General features: G+C 47.4%; 1 pseudogene; it reads left to right on the top strand.

Moving 5' to 3' along the window:
* The first annotated feature begins 10,124 nt into the window (after window positions 1-10,124).
* On the top strand, window positions 10,125-13,140 carry LOC136516272 (E3 ubiquitin-protein ligase XB3-like; annotated as a pseudogene).
* The last annotated feature ends 4,568 nt before the right edge of the window (window positions 13,141-17,708 follow it).

Genomic DNA, 17,708 nt, shown 5'->3' on the forward strand with positions numbered 1-17,708 from the left:
CCTTGGGGTGCTTGTTGAGCAGGTGCATCATCATGTTTGTGTATACTTTGTGTCCAGTCACCTTAGGATCAGCGTAAAGAAGCGCTTTGTCCCAGTTCAGTTGTGACGACCAGAGTCATTACCACTTTACATAGTAACCCTGCCTATGATTTATTACTCCATAGGTACAAGATTTGTCGAATAATAAACCATATTCAAAGTTGGAAACAGAGAATAGCTATAAGGTACCAATAAATATTACAATACCATCCTACGCACTTAAGTCTTTAAAGAAGCGTCACATGTTTGCGCATTATTACAAGCCCGACATATAGAAGTCCAAACTAGATTACTAGGTGAGCGACAAAAACATATCACCCCTGACATACATAACTGAACTAAGGGGATCATTTATTCATCCCATCCACCAGTAGAGGTGGTAGCAACTTGACTAGCTTCCTCATAGTCATCCCAATCTGTATAGGCATAACCATCATCTAGAGACCCTTGAGCACACTCTTAGGGGATTTTCTAAAGAGGGAGAGTTAACAAGAGTGAGTACAACGTACTTAGCAAGCATATAAATATCAATGCAATGCAATCTGGTCATCTCAAATGATCAATAATATATCATCTTGTTGTTCAAAATAACATTTGTAGAAAAAGTCAGGTTTAGTTTAAAAACACCACTATCACTTGTATCTTGAGAAAGAGCCACCCATAGGTTTCCGTAGCCTTTGATCCAAGAGACATGACATGAATTCATGATTTAACCCTACGCAGGTTTGTATCACTTTAGCCATAATTACCTTGACTAATTTTTCATCGCACTTCCTTCGGTGCGACTCATGGTCAAGATACCGAACTTTCCCATTTCGTATAATTATACATCCACATCTATCCACGTGCGCTAATATATGTGTCTGGGTGTGCTTCATCGACACCTGATTGGGGATTTCATCACCCAACCCTCTCCTCACTTACCATAGGGATTATACAACAACTCCATGGGTACTAGAATCGGCTCGTCCCAAACGAGTTCATGGTTGACACGAATTTATACGGCCCAATAACACAAGTGAGAGTTGGTTATTAGTCCTACCAATCTTTTTCTATCTAAATATACAGTAGGGAATTAGCTGCTCCATCAGCTAACCCCATGTCATCAAATTCAAATGTCATCCATCCATAGTCAATTTCAGAAAATAATATTTAATGTAGGTTACTTTTATTTTCTCGAACTTTGTATAAAAACTCAAGGAGAGAATGATCAAGGATTCTTGCCTGGGTTGTTAAGATTCAACTCAGGCTCAGTTTGATTCGCTGGAGGTTCCTGCTCCTGACTTTGCTCGTTTCCTGTAATTAGTATAAATATATATTGGTATTTAGCAAGATAGAAAAAGAGTATATATACTTAGCACATACGTAGCCAAGTGTTCATCCTGCAGTCAAGAAATAGCTTCCTGGTAATTAGTATCCATTGTGCTGTGATTTATAAAATAGGGATTGCATAACTATGCTTAGTAAATCATTAAATTAATTTAGTATTGTTAAGCACTTTTCATCCTGAAGCCCTCCACCGCACAGTACTAGTACTACTCCTAGTCTACTACTACTACTTTGCCTTTGGAGCCCAAAAGCACTAGCAGTCAACAGACCCGGTGACCAACGCACGCACTTCTCTCTCCCTTTCTTCCTCGCTGCTTTCTTCCCCTTCCTCCAGAGCGACGACCATGGCTGCTGGGCTCTCAAGGATTCCTATCCAAAAAAAATCTCTATAGTTTCCAGCTGCTATGCACTGGTTTTTCCCCTTCGATTTCCCTTGATTTCTCTCGCTCATGTGTGCAGGTCGTCGGCGGCGGCGGCGTGCTTCACCGAGGTGCCGAGTTCGGCAACCATGGCGCCCAGGCAGAGCCACGGAGGCCCGAGCATGCTAATGTGCGGAGATTTGGACTCGAGCAACAACCCTCCCCAACCTAACAGTGAGTTCTTCCCCCTCACATCTTCCTGTTGTTTTTTTTAACCTAGCCTGCAACTCTGTAACTCAAAGATACATACTTGAGAACTCTAGATGTACATGTTCTTGTGTTAGTGTTTTAGCCCAGGCTCAAGTATTTTTATGTGTAGCTTTCTACTAAAGAAGGAATGTTTGTTCTTGTTCTGATAATAGTTGGCATATCTCTCCTGGCCTAAAATATTATTGAGCACCTAATTGTTGTGCTACTCTAGAACAGATGGTTCTTCCCATGGAAGGTGCTTTGTGATCTTGGTAGAGAGAAGAAGAAATATTCTAAGATGTGCTTGTGAACCTCACCTTAATCTTGATGACGTTTAGCTCCAACCTTGGGCTTATTTTCCATGAGACACGTGCTCCTTCTCTTGCAGGTCTTATTGCTTCAAATGTGCTTCTGGATTTGCCTGCGGCACTTGGGCTCTCTGGTGACTTCCTCTTCTGGTCGGCCCCCCTTCTCACCCCATGTCGCTCTCCATGGTGATCAAGTCACCATCTTGTGCTGGTGGAAGAGTTGGTGTTTTTTCTCAAGCAAAGAGTGCACGAGGTGCTTTTTCTGGAGTCCTCAACCCTAAGTGGGGAGCTGGCCAAGAACTGAGTGACTGCTACTTCGATGGAGGCAACACCCTTTCACCTATACTGAGCCCCTCTTCTACTACTACTACTACTCTAGCTCTCCTAAAATATTTTAATCTCAGTCATGGCCTAGTCAAAGAGATTCACTTTGTTGGTGAGCTGCTGCCAGTTGATTGGTTGGTTCCTTTCTAGAAGGGCATGGCTACACCTCATGTGTACCGACTGTGAATTGTAGGCATAGTGTTGAGTGTACTAGAGTGTACTTAAATATGCAAAAGAATGCTGGCTTGAATTCTTTTGTTGAGTGAACTTGGTCTGCAAGTGTATCTAAACACCATCAGGAATTAATAATTGATTTATGCATTTAAATATCAAAGTGTACTAAATTGTCTAGCGTGTTGTAATTGATTTTCATTTACTGTACACTTATCTATGATTAACTGTCAGCTAAAATGGTGGGACGTTACATCAGTTCAGTTCAGTATTGGGGAAAATCTTGAAGGTATTTGTTAACTTTCATGCTTTGCACCCGTACTTTTAATATCTTGGAAACAATTTTATTTTCAAGGCACCTTTGTCATCATGTTGACTTAGTGATCAAAATCCTAACAAAGCGGTTGTTGTTGCAAAAAAAATTGAAGTTGTGATTTTGAAACGGACGAGAAGGGGGCATGGTGTGCTGGCGGGACCGTACACGCGTGCGTGCACAAGGGCAGCGGTGGCGGCTCTGCTCCTCGTCGTGGGGAAGGAGAAAGGGAGTGGGTGGAGGCTAACGGACAGGCCCTTGACGACAGTGAGAGAGGAGGGAGGTGGGAAAGGCCAAGCGACCTTTTGGCCTTTCGCCCCAAGTGAAAGGAGGGAGGGCAGGAGCAGCCTTGGGCCGGTGAGGGCAGGAGGAAGCTGGGGAGGCCGGGTGGGCCTCGGCCTTTCCGGCCCAGTGAGAGGTTTGGTTGGTTGATTTGTGAAATTGATCTGCACACTGGTAATAGCTGTTTTGGTTTCAAAAATATGCAGTGTTGCAGGTAGATGCATGTGATGCTGTGTGTTGGGACCGTAAGCACTTGTTAATTAGGTATATGCATTGGAATACCAACAATCTCTCTAAACTGAAATTTGTAAATGCATTGGTCTATGGATGGATGATTTTCTTGTGCTTGCGCTTGAATAGTGGAATTGTGATTCTTTTTTTTTTGGTTTTCTATGTTCATTGTCTTGGCAGGTGACGTCTTGCTTCAGTGATTGATTCCTTGATTGGGAAGACTTGGAACATAGGTACTGGTTGGCATGTTTTTTAGTTTTATGATTTATTTTAGTTTTGTGATTTTTTCTCTATATCTCACCGTAGCGTTAGCACGAGCAATATTATAGCTAAAAATAAAATTGGTTTTCACATTAACAGTTGCACCTTGGATAGATGGAAGCAGTGGCCGAAGGTTCCGTTAGCTTTGAGTCACCTCTCCGTTTGCTTGTGCACGAGCCATGGAAATCAGATGCATGTGACAGATAACGTGCTCTTGACTGCTAGGATGAATCAATGTTGATGACCATTAGCTTCCTCCTCTTCGGATACCCTAGTATTGGTACCCGACAGCTGGCGCGCGGGCGAGGGGTGACGCGCGGCTGGCTGGGCCACGGGCCACGGCATGGCGGCGGCGCCGAGCAGGTCCCCCGCGCGCGACGCAAATGGCCTGCAGTGGCGGGGCGGGAGGGCGGCGGCGAGGAAGGGGCCGTGGGAGGCAGGGCAGAGCCGGCTGTGCCGGGTGGCGGTAAGGTAGGGTCGGCGCGCGGGGGCGTGGGCGCGGACACTGCGACGCTCCTATCGCCGACAGCCGCAGCGAGGGCGGCTGATCGCATGTGGCGCTCGTGGTCGCGGCAGAGGCTCGCCAACTCGCCCGCAAGCCCGCATAGCCACGGCTGCAGCAGCTCGCTAGCTTGTTCGTGCGGCTGCGTGGCGGGGGCTGGTCGACAGCGGTGGCTGCTGCTCAGCAATGGAAGAAGAGAAGAGGAGAAGAGGAGGAAGAAAAAGATGACAGGTGGGGCCCGCGCGTCAGTGAAAGGGAGAGGGGCGGACCCAACTGTGGCTCAGGGGCACCGGATGTCAAAAACGAAATTTTCTCTTTCCTCAACCGGCTGCAACCGGTCCGCGGTGTCATGTGGCCTAATTTCACCGAACCAGAGTGTCTTTTGGCAAACTGCTCAAAACGGAGTGTACGTGGGCAAATGACCATCACTTTGATGTCCAACAAACAATTCTCCCTAGATTATAATAATCAGAGTATTTGAGTTCCTATATTATGGTTGGTTAAAGTGAGAAATTCCTATATTATCTTTTAGTTTGCAAGTTGGACAATCGGTTGAGAAGCAACTTGCACTTTCAGCACTCATAAACCCCAATAACCTGTTCTCATATGGATGATGGGGATTATGGTAATGAAAGCCTCAATGGTTTTGATTATAATAATCCTTTGTTTAATCAATCTTGTTTTTATTATAATCATTGGGTATCTGATTATTATAAACGGGCCCTTAGTTCACTACTTCTTGCTAAGATTAAATTTAGCTGACTAGGTAACCAAGATTTAATCCTGCATTGTTTAATTTGCATACATGGGCTAGACCACTTAGTTCCTCTTGAAGTATGATTCTTTCGCCAAAGTGTGACCATACACGTGTTTCATTTAATAGAGCAGTGACGTATGACTAAAAATTAGTCTATCAATCTACTTGTTTAGATGGTTTAGCACTAAACTTTAGGTGAAAGCCCTCCTATATTCCTTAAGGAAAATCACTAGTACAGAAAACTTAATGGATGCGGGCATTGCAACTGCCTCCAATCAAAGGTCACGATTAATCCATCTTTTTTTTGGAGGCGTTTGCAATGCCCGCCTCGGTTAATCGATTAATGGAGGCGGTCGCATTAAGCTGACCACCTCCGTTAATCGATTAAAAAACAAAAAAACCCGAGCGAGCCCAATCGAGCCCGGCGTCGAGCCCAATTGAGCCCGCCGCCGCCACCGCGTCTGTCGGAGGAGGGACCGCCAGATCTAGGTGTGGCCGGCCGGATCTGGGCGCGGCCCCGCGCGGATCTGGGCGTGGTCCGCCGGATCTAGGCGTGGTCCCGAGCAACCGCCGTCGGAGAGGAAGAGAGGGAGCCGCCGCCGTGGTGGAGCGTCGCAAGGGAGAGAGCCGCTGTCGTGGTGGAGCGCCGCATGGGAGGGAGCCGCCGTCGTGGTGGAGCTGCCGCCCTGGATCCGGCCGACCTCAGCCTCCCCGCGGCCGCTGCCACCACCGTCGGGCCTCCACCGCCTCCACCCCGCTACTCCCCACCGCACACGACGCCGCCAGCCAGGGGCGTGCGGCCCGCCACCGCGAGGCGCCCGGGTGCGAGCCCCTCCTGTGGACGGAGGAGAGGGAGGACATGGAGGAGAGGGAGTTGTGCCATGCGCCTGGAGGAGAGGGAGTCGCGCGCCTAGAGGTAAGGTCGCGCGCCTGGAGTGCGAGTTGCGCACTTGGAGGAGAGGGAGATGAGGAGAGAGGCGTCGGCCTACTGAGTGAGTTGGGAGAGGATGAATGACCCTAAAACCAGGTGGGCTTTATAGCCGCCCGTCTCCAAAATCAATTTACGAGGGCAGTTGTCTTAAGACGACCGCCTACGAAAATAGACCATTTTTTAGGCGGTTGTCTTAAGACGACAGCCTCCATAAATCGATTTTTGGAGACGGTTATTTTTTGACCGCATCCGTTAATCGATTTTACGAGGCGAGCAATTTTGACCGTCTCCGTTAATCGTCCGATATTTTTGGAGGCGGATGGATTTTGTGACCGCCTTGGTTAATGTTTGGGCACCGTCTTGCAAAATCATCTGTGTAGTAGTGAATGCAATTCTCATTTTCGATTGAGTCAAATAATTTTAGGTTTTAATCAAACTTATAAAAAATACTAGTAATATAAGTATGTTAGATTACTGATTTCTAGTATTAGTTTAGTCATTTAAAAAAATAAAACACTTGATTCAAATTTAGAATTATATTTTTTTGGACGCTTGAGTTTGTACTCGAATGGCGCCGTACGTGCCACTGGACTGATGATGCACTTTTAATAATCACTTGATATTTGTCGTGTTTGTATCCGTTGGCACGTTACACGCACTTCACTTGGATCCAGGCATCCAGCGACGATGTTGCGCTCTTCCCGATTCCAATATGCATGAAACTGGGACTTTGCACTGAATCGCATCGGACATGGTGGCCGGGTGTTGAAGAAAAACAAGGCACACCAGAACCAAGCGAGCATCACATCCACGGTATGGCCTTGATGCCTAGCCAGCTGCGAGAGTGAGACCAGCTTTACAGCCAAGCTAAAGCTAGGTTTATGCAAACTTTGCAAATCTCCTGATTCATCCTACAGCATATCACGGGCCCCAGGATTCACGGAAATATAAAACTCCATCCTAAGAAAACAAGCTTTCGAAATATCTTAAGTGAAACTTTTAATTTTTAACTAACTTTATATAAAAAGTGTATAAAATTTATGACATCAAATATGCACTCTACGAAAATATATTTATGGTATATCCGTTGATACTAATCACTACCAAAATGGTGGAGATTCTTCTAGTGTTTCTAAGTAATAATAAAACATTACCATTGGTTATAGCACGTGAGAACAAAAGGAGACTTGTGTCATGGGCAGCAGGTGGATCTAATTGCAATTAGAGCCACTGCCACTGACACGAATCCGTCTAACTTAAGAGACATCCATTTGAGTTGAAAGGATGGCTTACATTATTGTCGATCAGTCAATCATATTAAGATAGCATGTGCACGTTTGTGGAAAATGGTTGTGTGCTTATGTTTTCCACACAATAGTGTTGATTCAGTCGTCTTCCGTGTTCATGGTTCATGTGCCCAAAACTCATACCTCAACCTTGCGCCACCCAAGTGGAAGTCAATTTCTCTTTGTTGGTTGTCAAAGTGCGCGCGCAATTAGCTCACATATGTAGGTATACAAAGGAGTATTACTCTAGGCATGATGAGAAAAAAATTATCCCAATTAACCAGTCACAATTTTTTTTTGAAAATGTTTATTTTCCCAATAAAGCCCTCTCCTTAGCCACATTGGCCGCAAGATATATAATACCAAAACCATCATCATTAGGTTCAACAATGATGCACTTGATGCTGTTGTACCCACCCACCATAACATTATGAGCCAAAAAAAAAGGTTGAGAAAAAAAGGGTAAAGGCCATACCCGAAAAGAAAAGGACTTGTCCCACAGCGCCGACACGATTTCAGGCATGGGGTCCTTGGTTATATTCGGCCACGTACGCTCAAAAGTTTTCGAATCTCACTTCTCTTTTTAAAAATTTTCTTAAAAAAGAACAGGGCACTTCGGAGAAAGGAGGCCGTTCAAAGTTAGTTTTTCTGTACATCACCTTAAAATTCATTCATTTGACGTGCCTTTTGGAATCACAAATGAAGCGGTTAAATATGTTATCCCAATTAACTAGATTTGTGGTTGGTTCTGGTGGGCCATGATCACGAGCATATTTGTGGTGAGATAAAGCAGGTTGGAAAATAACATTGTCAGCATCTACCAATGAATCTAATAATCTCACACCGAAACACTAAGAATAAGAGAATAATGAATAATCCCTCGAGAAAAAAAAAGGGACAAGAATAACTGCGGCAGCAAAATCCAATGAACAAAAAAAGCTTCTCCCTCAGTCCAAAAGAAGAAGAAAAACACAATTCTAAATTGAAACATAGTCAATCTTTCTTAAGTTTTAAATTTAATTATCTTTGGTAAGTTTAAGCTAGTTCATTTAAAAAGTGCAATCAAGCTCTAATTGTGGGTTTTGGTGATAATGACCACGCAATTAGAGAACTAATGAGATTTATCGAGATGACGAGCAGGGAATTCATGTTCGAGGATGTTACACGAAACGGAGAAGCCCCCAATTACAAATGTAGATGGTTTCAAAACTCAAAGGAGGTTTAAATTCTTTTATATTTTGAATTTGAGTATATGAAAAGTCGTACTATAAATGAGACACAATGCTTAAGCTAATATGTGCTACCAAGTATTCAAACATACACATGCATCCTCAGATTCACAGCCAAGATAGTCTACACTTCACTCTTACCCTTGCTGTCTTGCGTGGTGCGGCACTGCCGCACTTGAAGAGAGGCACTGTCGCACTTGAGCCGTGGCACTGTCGCGACTTAAGTGACCGTTGGGGACTGGGGGGTATTTATACCCTTCCTCTTCCTTCCCAACGGTACTCTGCCTCTTCTTCCTCACTCCAACTCGTCCAAAACAGATAGGAGCCTCTCTCTCCCTCCATTGTTGACCTCAAGCCCCAAGCAAATCCATTAATTTCTCCATCAATCCTTGAGAAAAGGGTCTAAAACTTGATTAGAGAGTAGTTCCATTGATTCTCCAACTCTAAAGAGCATTTGGTTCACGTTTTGGCCGGCGGTTGTGTTTGTTATTCTTGGAGCTTGGCTCCTAGCCGGCTAGAGCATCGCCCGTGAAACTTGCCAACTTGTGTGGCAGCCCCGGAGGTTTGTAACCATCTCTTGAAGCTAGTAAACTCACCTCTCATCTCAAGAGTTAAGTCTCTTGACTTGATAACAAGGAAGGGTTGAAAAGTCCTAAGCCTTAGTGGCTAACCTTAACAATATAGAGGTAGGCAAGCCTTGATGATGAGCCGAACCACGGGATAAATCATTGTCACTTGTGCTTGATTTATATTACTTACATGACATATTGTGGTTGAGGTGATTTCTAGGGTTTCTAGTCGATCTACTTGTGTGTGGTGTTACTACTACTTCTAGCTCTTGATCTGTGATTGTCATACCCGCAATAAGCTAGGAAATTTCTCTAATCTAAGTTTTCGTTCACGGATTATGAACTGTGACTCGAAGTTGTCCGCAGGTGCGACAGTGCCGCTGTTCTGGCCCGGTAGTGCTGCAGTCCAGCAATGCCGTCCTCTAGAGCGGCTGTACCACGGGGCGAATTTGATAAAAGTTAAAGTGTTTGTTTTAACAGGCCTATTCACCCATCTCTAAGCTAACCAGAGATCTTACTCATTTAAAATAGTATCAATCTCTATGTCCTCGTCATATACTAGGCTTATAGGCCCCGTTCGGCTTACCTTAAATCCAGTTTGTTCGGCTTTTTTTCAGCCAGAACAATGTTTTTCTCTCACAACAATTCAGCCAGAACAGTGTTTTTCAGCCACTTTTAGCCAAGTTTTAGCAAGCCGAATGGGGCCTATAAACAAAATATATCTCATAGTTAATCTAATAATATTTTTTGATAATATAAATATTATATATGTATATAAATTTGACTAAACATAAAATTATTCGACAGATAGACCAGCTCAGCGGTTGGATTTTGGAGTCCCGGCTGTCGGTGAACGAAGCGTCCATTTGGATTGAGCATCACAAAACCAGAGATATTTTGAATTCAATTTTTTTTTTTTTGTTTAGAGAGAGAAGAAAGAGAGCGACAGAGGGGTGTCGATAAAAAGGCGTAAGCCGTCGCCACTCTTTCCCCATTCCACGCTGCTGCCTCGGCCCTCGGCGCTGCGCCCGGCCCCGGCACCTACCTCCCCACTTCGCCGCCGGCGGGTGGAGTCGGGCCGGAGCAGCCGCTCAGCCGCTCTGTCACCCCCCAAAAAGAAAAGAAAAAAAAGAGAGTACCAAGCAAGCGAGCCGCCGGCAGCTCGGGCAGCAGCCATGGGGCACGGCGTGAGCTGCGCCCGCACCGGCGACGAGCACGACTACTTCCGCGCGGCGCAGGTCGGGGACCTCGACGCCCTGGGCGCGCTCCTCGCCGCCGACCCCTCCCTCGCCCGCCGCGCCACGCTCTACGACCGCCTCTCCGCGCTCCACATCGCCGCCGCGAATGGCCGCCTCGAGGTGCTCCTCCTCCCGCTCGGCTCTGCTCCTAATCCATCTATGGCATGGCCTCTGATCCAACTGCCAGCCAACCACCTCGCTCACCTCTCTCCATCTCCTTCCTGCAGGTGCTGTCCATGATCTTGGATCACGGGGTGCCGCCGGACGCGGTGAATCGGCACAAGCAGGTGCGGGATCCCGTCCCATCGAAGCCCTTTTTTTTTCTTCCTCCCCTTTGCAGCTCGCAAGGATCTCTCCCGGGCTACCTGCTTCAAAATCTCCCTTCCTTTTTTTACTGCTTCCAATCAAATCAAAGGACAAAAATCTCATCTTCCCCCCCTGCTTGCTTTGCTTGTTTTTCACTGTCCAGACTCCGCTGATGCTCGCGGCGATGCACGGCAAGATCGACTGCGTGCTCAAGCTCCTGCAGGCCGGCGCCAATGTGAGCAGAACCTCCCAACTCCTCGCTGCCCTGCTCCTGCAAGGGAATCTCTTATTCCTAGTGCGAGTGGCTAGCTAACTAACCGCCGGCGCTGTCCGATCTGTGTCTGCCAGATCCTGATGTTCGACTCCCTGCACGGGCGGTCCTGCCTGCACCACGCGTCCTACTTCGGCCACGTCGACTGCCTGCAGGCCATCCTCACGGCGGTGCGGACCACGCCGGTGGCCGACTCATGGTGAGACCTTCGCCTCCCCTCCCCCCCCTCCTTGTGTCGGCTCCCGCCGCCTGCCGCCCGCCGGCGATGACGACTCACTTGCTGCTGTGGAAGCTTGGCAGGGGTTTCGCCCGGTTCGTCAACGTCAGGGACGACCACGGCGCCACGCCGCTGCACCTCGCCGCCAGGCAGGGCCGCCCCGGCTGCGTGCAGGTGCTGCTGGAGAACGGCGCCATTGTCTCCGCCCTCACCGGCTCCTACGGGTACGCTAATCTTGTCTTGTCTGCGTGGTGCGGTCGGTCTCCTCTTGCTCAGTCAGTCAAGATGCAGCTGCTCACCCATGTACTCGCCGTCGGTGCTGCAGGTTCCCCGGTAGCACATCGCTGCATCTGGCCGCTCGCAGCGGGAACCTGGATTGCATCCGGAAGCTGCTTGCCTGGGGCGCAGATCGTCTCCAGAGGGACTCAGCAGGGTGAGCACCACACCTCTGTCTCGATCTCTGTCTTTGTGCAGATCGTCTTATTTCAGTGTAGATTAGAGATTAGATGTGGGTCTGACGAACAAAAACAAATATGGGTCCCACATTGAACACAATCGATCTGGTCTACTATCAAGTGGAGTCAGTCATCAACCACTTGCTGGATTCTCATTTGCAAGTGGAGTCATCAACCACTTGCCCAATTCACGACACATTTGGAAAAATTCAACGAGAGGCCAGTTGCTGACCGCGTAGTTCTCGAATTGCGCTTTTGCTGAACGAATGGAAATGGCTTGCTCATATCCTTTCCACTAGATCTTACAGCGAATGGTTTCGGTCCCTGCAGGAGGATTCCTTATGCTGTTGTGCTGAAGCGCAACCACGAAGTGTGCGCGGCGCTGCTGAACCCTTCGTCAGCGGAGCCCATGGTGTGGCCTTCCCCGCTCAAGTTCATCAGTGAGCTGGACCCGGAGGCGAAGGCTCTCCTGGAAGCGGCACTGATGGAAGCCAACAGGGAGAGGGAAAAGAAGATTCTGAAGGGCACAAATTACTCTCCACCATCACCTTCCCCTTGCGAGCATGAGAATGATGCCGATGCCATTGACGATGCGTCCTCGGAGGTATGCATGTTCAGTGCTTTCTGTTGGTGACAATTGTGAGAGTAGAAATAGAATCCCATGAACCTATGATCATCATCTAGTAGTTCATTGCTTTGTGGTTGCTGGCAAATGAAATGAGGGGGCTGATGTGCATGCATCACCGTTCATCTGTGCTCACTCACTTCACTCCACTCACAGGCGAGCGACGCAGAGCTGTGCTGCATCTGCTTCGACCAGGCGTGCACGATCGAGGTGCAGGACTGTGGGCACCAGATGTGCGCGCCGTGCACGCTGGCGCTGTGCTGCCACAGCAAGCCCAACCCGACGACGCTTACACTGCCATCGCCGGCCTGCCCCTTCTGCCGCGGCATGCATCTCGCGGCTGCTCGTGGCCAGGGCAAGCACCACGTCCATTGATGACGCGGACAAGGCTGCTGCTGCGGCGGACTCCTCCCCGCAGCTTGTCCGGCGGCGGTCCCGGCGATCTCACAACCTCAGTGACGGCGGTAGCAGCAGCTTCAAGGGGCTGTCATCTGCTGTGGCGGGGTCCTTCTCCAAGATCGGGCGCGGGTCGAGCCGGATGGCCGACAGTGACAGCTGCGGCAGCATGGACAAGCCCGAGCACGACCTGTGATCGGCATTGGATCCTGTGCAAATGGAGCAGAGCGCCGGCTGATAGGCCGGCTGGCTTGTGGTGAAGCTGAAGCAGCCATTGCCACTGGCTTTCCAAGATGAGGACATCCAAGCAAGCGTGATCGTGGGTTTATATAGATATATACTAGGAGCTACTACTACTACTAAAATAAGTAGTGTAATGCCTTCTCTTCTTCTCCCCATGTCCATGTCTGTCTGTCTGTCCGTCCTATTTTTGGGCGTGCCAGGATTCACCTGGCCATTGCCGTATTCCATTGCCACCGGCTATAGATTCCATTCCTTCCTGTTCATGCAGCTGTGCTATGGTTGAGCTGAGTTTCAGCCACAGACATGTAACACCATCAGTGTACAATGTAAACTGTCGGGAGAGCATGGCTTACCCCATTCTCTCCGTTCATGGCATCGTCCACGGTCGGGAACTGTGGCTGCCGGAGAGGTCGACTGGACTGGTGATCTGAATTCTGAAGGAGGCACAGCAGCACCGGTGACGGCGATGTGAGCTCTAAAGATGGCCTGCCATGGCATGTCAGCTCTGCCGGTCTGTCTCCGATCCGGGCCTCCCATGCCCCGTGTGATGTTTTGTATCGATGCCACTGCCCGGCCTGCAATGGATGGATCGGGCTCGCCCGGTTTTGGCCTGGCCGTTGCCTGCCACTGTCATGGTGTTAATGGTTGTTCCCGAGTCCTGTGCCCTGTGCTCCATAGGGGGGCTCGGGAGGGCGAGCACGGTGGTCGTGGTCCTTCCCGTCGCCGTCCTGGGTGGTGAATCTGCCAAGGATACGCCTGCTCTGCTCTGGGGCTCTGCGCCGCTGCCGGGAGGGACGGCAATGTACTGTACCGGGGCGCTCGCTCTAGCTGCTGCGGGCTCACCGTCACCGATCCACAGGCAGGCAGGCAGCAGGCTCCATGACCGGCCGGGGGGCATGGTCGTCGTCCGGCGGTGGCAGCTGCGGTGCCAATGGTCCGTGACTGGATGCAGGCAGCAGCGGTGGTCGTCACTCTGCCAGAGCAGCCGCAGTTATTATGCGCCGTACATACGCTGCTGTAGCTCTGCTGTACGGTGGATGGATGCCGACGCGTTGCAGCACGCCGGTCAAACCGTACAGCAGAGCTACAGCCCGTGTTGGATTTTGGGTGTTGTAAAACAAAAATGTAAGATTTGGGGTTGGGACAGTCTTATTTTTTCCGAAGATTATCTAGATAGGAATATTCCTCGTAAATTTGAGGAATCGCTTTCTTAGAGCACGCTTGAAACACGGGATTTTTTCCCCTCTATCTATGTTTTCTCGTAAAATTGAACTCATTCATATGAAATTCCTGTATTTCATACATGCCCGGATGTGAACTCGAGCTTCGTTTCCTCGCCTCCCTCTCACGAGCATCTCCAATCCAGACATGTTGGGCGGCGCCACCGATGTCGATGACGCGGGAGGTGGATGGCGCAAGGTGGTAGGAAGAGGAGGGGAGCCATGGCTACCTATTGCACACGAATAAGACGCCCTTGGCCGGCGGATGACGATGGATGCCGTCCCTGGGAGAGCCCCGCCCTCAGCTTCTAGGCCCGCCGGTGGCCAATCTTGCCTAGCACGCTCTTCTTCTCTATTTGTATGCGACTGATATCTATAGTCCATAAACGATGGCTAATAGAGTTTCGTCCTGTTTGCTTGGCTTAAGCTGTACTTTTTCAGCCAACGAACACTATTTTTCTCTCACACCAAATCAGCCAACAATACTTTCATCTCGCCCTGGGTAAATTTAACCGAGAACCGAAAATCGAACCGAAAGAACCGGAACCGAAAAATTCGGTTCCTGATATTGAGGAACCGAAATAACCGAAGAAAATTCGGTTCCTACTCTCGGTTAACCGAATTAACCGAAAGAACCGAATTACATAAATTATACTTCACTTACTTGTATTTGTAAGATTATGTTTGGTTTATGTGTAGTGTTTTATATTTGAGCTGCTATATATTTGTGTGTACTGTATTGCTATTGTTTTTTTATACATTATTATTATGAAAAATGAACATAGTGTTGCATAAATTTGCCTTACAACATGTATATTTATTGTTGTCTTGAGGTCTTCTGAAAAAATTCGGTTACTTCGGTTAGAATCGAAACCGAACCAAAATAACCGAGAACCGAATTGCTCGGTTCCTAAGATTTTTTGGAACCAACCGGTTCCCATTTTCCAGGAACCGAATTTCATCAATAACCGAGTGAAGCGAACCGAGAACCGAACGACCACCTTGTTTCAGCCATGACTTATCAGCAAAACGAACAGGGTATTTATCCTGTTTCCTATTGTCCTCTCTACCAAATACAAAACAGGAACGTTCGTGTCCCTTCAGCAAAACAGGCAAACGGGGGCATGAGACCATTCCGTCCCAGAAAACTAGGATTCACTCGTTCTCATTTCTCTTTGTCCCTAAACCAAACGTAACCTTAAATTTAATTAAATATATGACAAAGGTATCAATATTTATAATTATAATACTGGACTAACTAATATTGTTGAGACGGAGGAAGTGAGTTAGAAGACTGGCTTGACTGCCTGCTAAGCCGACCATGGCGTGTGGAATTCTTGTGCAGTTCATACGCAGCCGAGCTTTGCAAAAAAAAAAAAGGCCGTACGTGCAGACTACTCGTCTGGTTTGACCAGGGGCATGCCTACACAGCGTTTTGTCAAAGTGAACTATCCGGCTGTCATGGACGCGTTTCCAGTCCCAGATGGCGTCATTGACCAACAAGTGCTGCTGCCCAGCAAGCAAGGCCCCAGTGTGACGGAGGCGAGCTGGGGCAGATATTTTGCCAGCTTTTTTCTCTGCAGATAGAGGACGCGTCATCCTATGGTGGTTTATGCGTAGTAGGAGTAACCTAATCTATCTATCAGCCTAAACAAAATATCTAGGCATCGCACATTTCATCGTGCTGACGAAACTGCTAACCCAAAAGAACAGAGTATCACAGGCAGTATTTTCTCAGTGGGAAAGTGAAGACATCGTTCTCATGCACTATCAAGCATGCTTTCACGTAGCAGCAGCTATGGCAGTTACGCAGTGGTTTCTCGGCTCAGCTATGCATGGCAATCACAATTACGCAGTGGTTCTGGTTCCTGGACTGGGACTGCCATCACCTTGCCTTTCTATAGTGGCGACCCGTTGATGACCCAGCACACACACTCGACAGTGAGCAACTAATGCCGCTGTCACCTTTGCTTTTCAGCTCGACTCAACTCGATCAATATGCAAAATCCTATCCGGTAAGTGTGCGATTATTACACTATTCTGCCTTCAAATTAAAGTTGATGGAACCGGTGCTTTGGGTTAGAAAGGAAGACCGGAGAAGTACCATTATTATGTTCCAAAAAAGAAGACCGGAGAAGTAAGTTTCAGTGACCAATCTTAATCCCAGTTTGCACTTTGAAAAATCCACACTTTGCTTAGTCTACATAGAGTAGTTCAGTCCATAAGAGCCTAGATTTTCCAAAATCCCAGGAGTTGGAGGCTTCTAGCCTGTTTTTTCCAAGAGAGGCATTGACTCAAATGGTGAAAACGAAATTGGTTTCACTTTTGTTGGAAGAAAACAAGAAGAAAGTTATGGGTATGATTGAAACGGAGAGAAACAGTCTTGGCATGGAATTTTTCCAACAAAAAAGAAAAAGAAACGGTCTTGGGCACCGCATGCGTACCTACAGCAGTACAGCTACAGGTTCTGCAGAGCAGAGCTGAGGAAGAACGTCATGTCCAGGTTGAGCATGCCAGCAGCATCAGCGTATACTGGAGGGGAAAATGAAATGCCACTATGCCCTTGGTGCGCCTTGCTTGACAGCAGCGCCCATCTCCCAGTTCCAATATATATACTTACAACATGCTTGTAAGTATAAATAAATGCCCATCTCCCAGTTCTGATAACTCTACAACTATATATATACAAGAACAAGTTTATTTGCTAATTTTACAACAGTAATAGCAAAAAGAGGAGGACAATGCTTCATATCTTGAAAGGCTTTTGCCAAGACAGTTGCAGGGATGTTTGCAATCCATCTCCTTCACCTCTCTTCTGTCGAACAACACGTCTCCAACTGCCTCTGCAATGCTATGTTCAAGGAAAGCAATTAAGCTTAGAATGGTAGGCATGGTATATGGCCAAACGAGATTAAAATTTTGTCACGAGATTGTCATCTCGATGTTCATTTATGATACAGAAGCTTATTATTGACTCTGGGGGAAGTCGGAGAGTACCAAGTCCACGAGTTTAGTGACTGACAGTGAACAAAACCCCCAGTCCTTTTTCTGCTTAACTTCACTTGTAGCATCATGCAGTTCTTTCCTGAAACCTGCAAAATTTTGTATTGGTCATGGCAAAACATGATTACGAATCCTGAAAGGTTGATAAGGTAACAAGAAAAATACTATACACGCAGGGTGAGTCAACCTTGGAGAAGTTCAAGTTGTTCAGAGCTGCACTTGCTAATATATCCAGTCTGCAGTCCAGCCATGAACGTTGAGGGTCAGATGCGAGTCTACCCATGTTGTATGTACCTGAAAAAATATTTCTTCAAGTATATGTTGAAATTGATATTTAAACACAGAAACAGGACATGTCTGAAATTATGGACATGTCTGAAACAAATGGTTATTGGCAAGGAACTTATCCAATGTGGAAACTAAATGCATTTCTAGCGCTCAACCTCAATTGTAAGAGTACAATCATTGTCCTAAATTGATACATGCCACAAGGCACAATTTGTATCACCATTTCAAAGCCAAGGAACAGAATAGTCCAAAACTAAGCACTTCTCTATTTGTACCATGACCCACGATACAAAGGTCCCACAATAT

This window comes from Miscanthus floridulus, chromosome 17 (assembly GCF_019320115.1).
Source record: "Miscanthus floridulus cultivar M001 chromosome 17, ASM1932011v1, whole genome shotgun sequence".
In the NCBI taxonomy this organism is placed as follows: Eukaryota; Viridiplantae; Streptophyta; class Magnoliopsida; order Poales; family Poaceae; genus Miscanthus; species Miscanthus floridulus.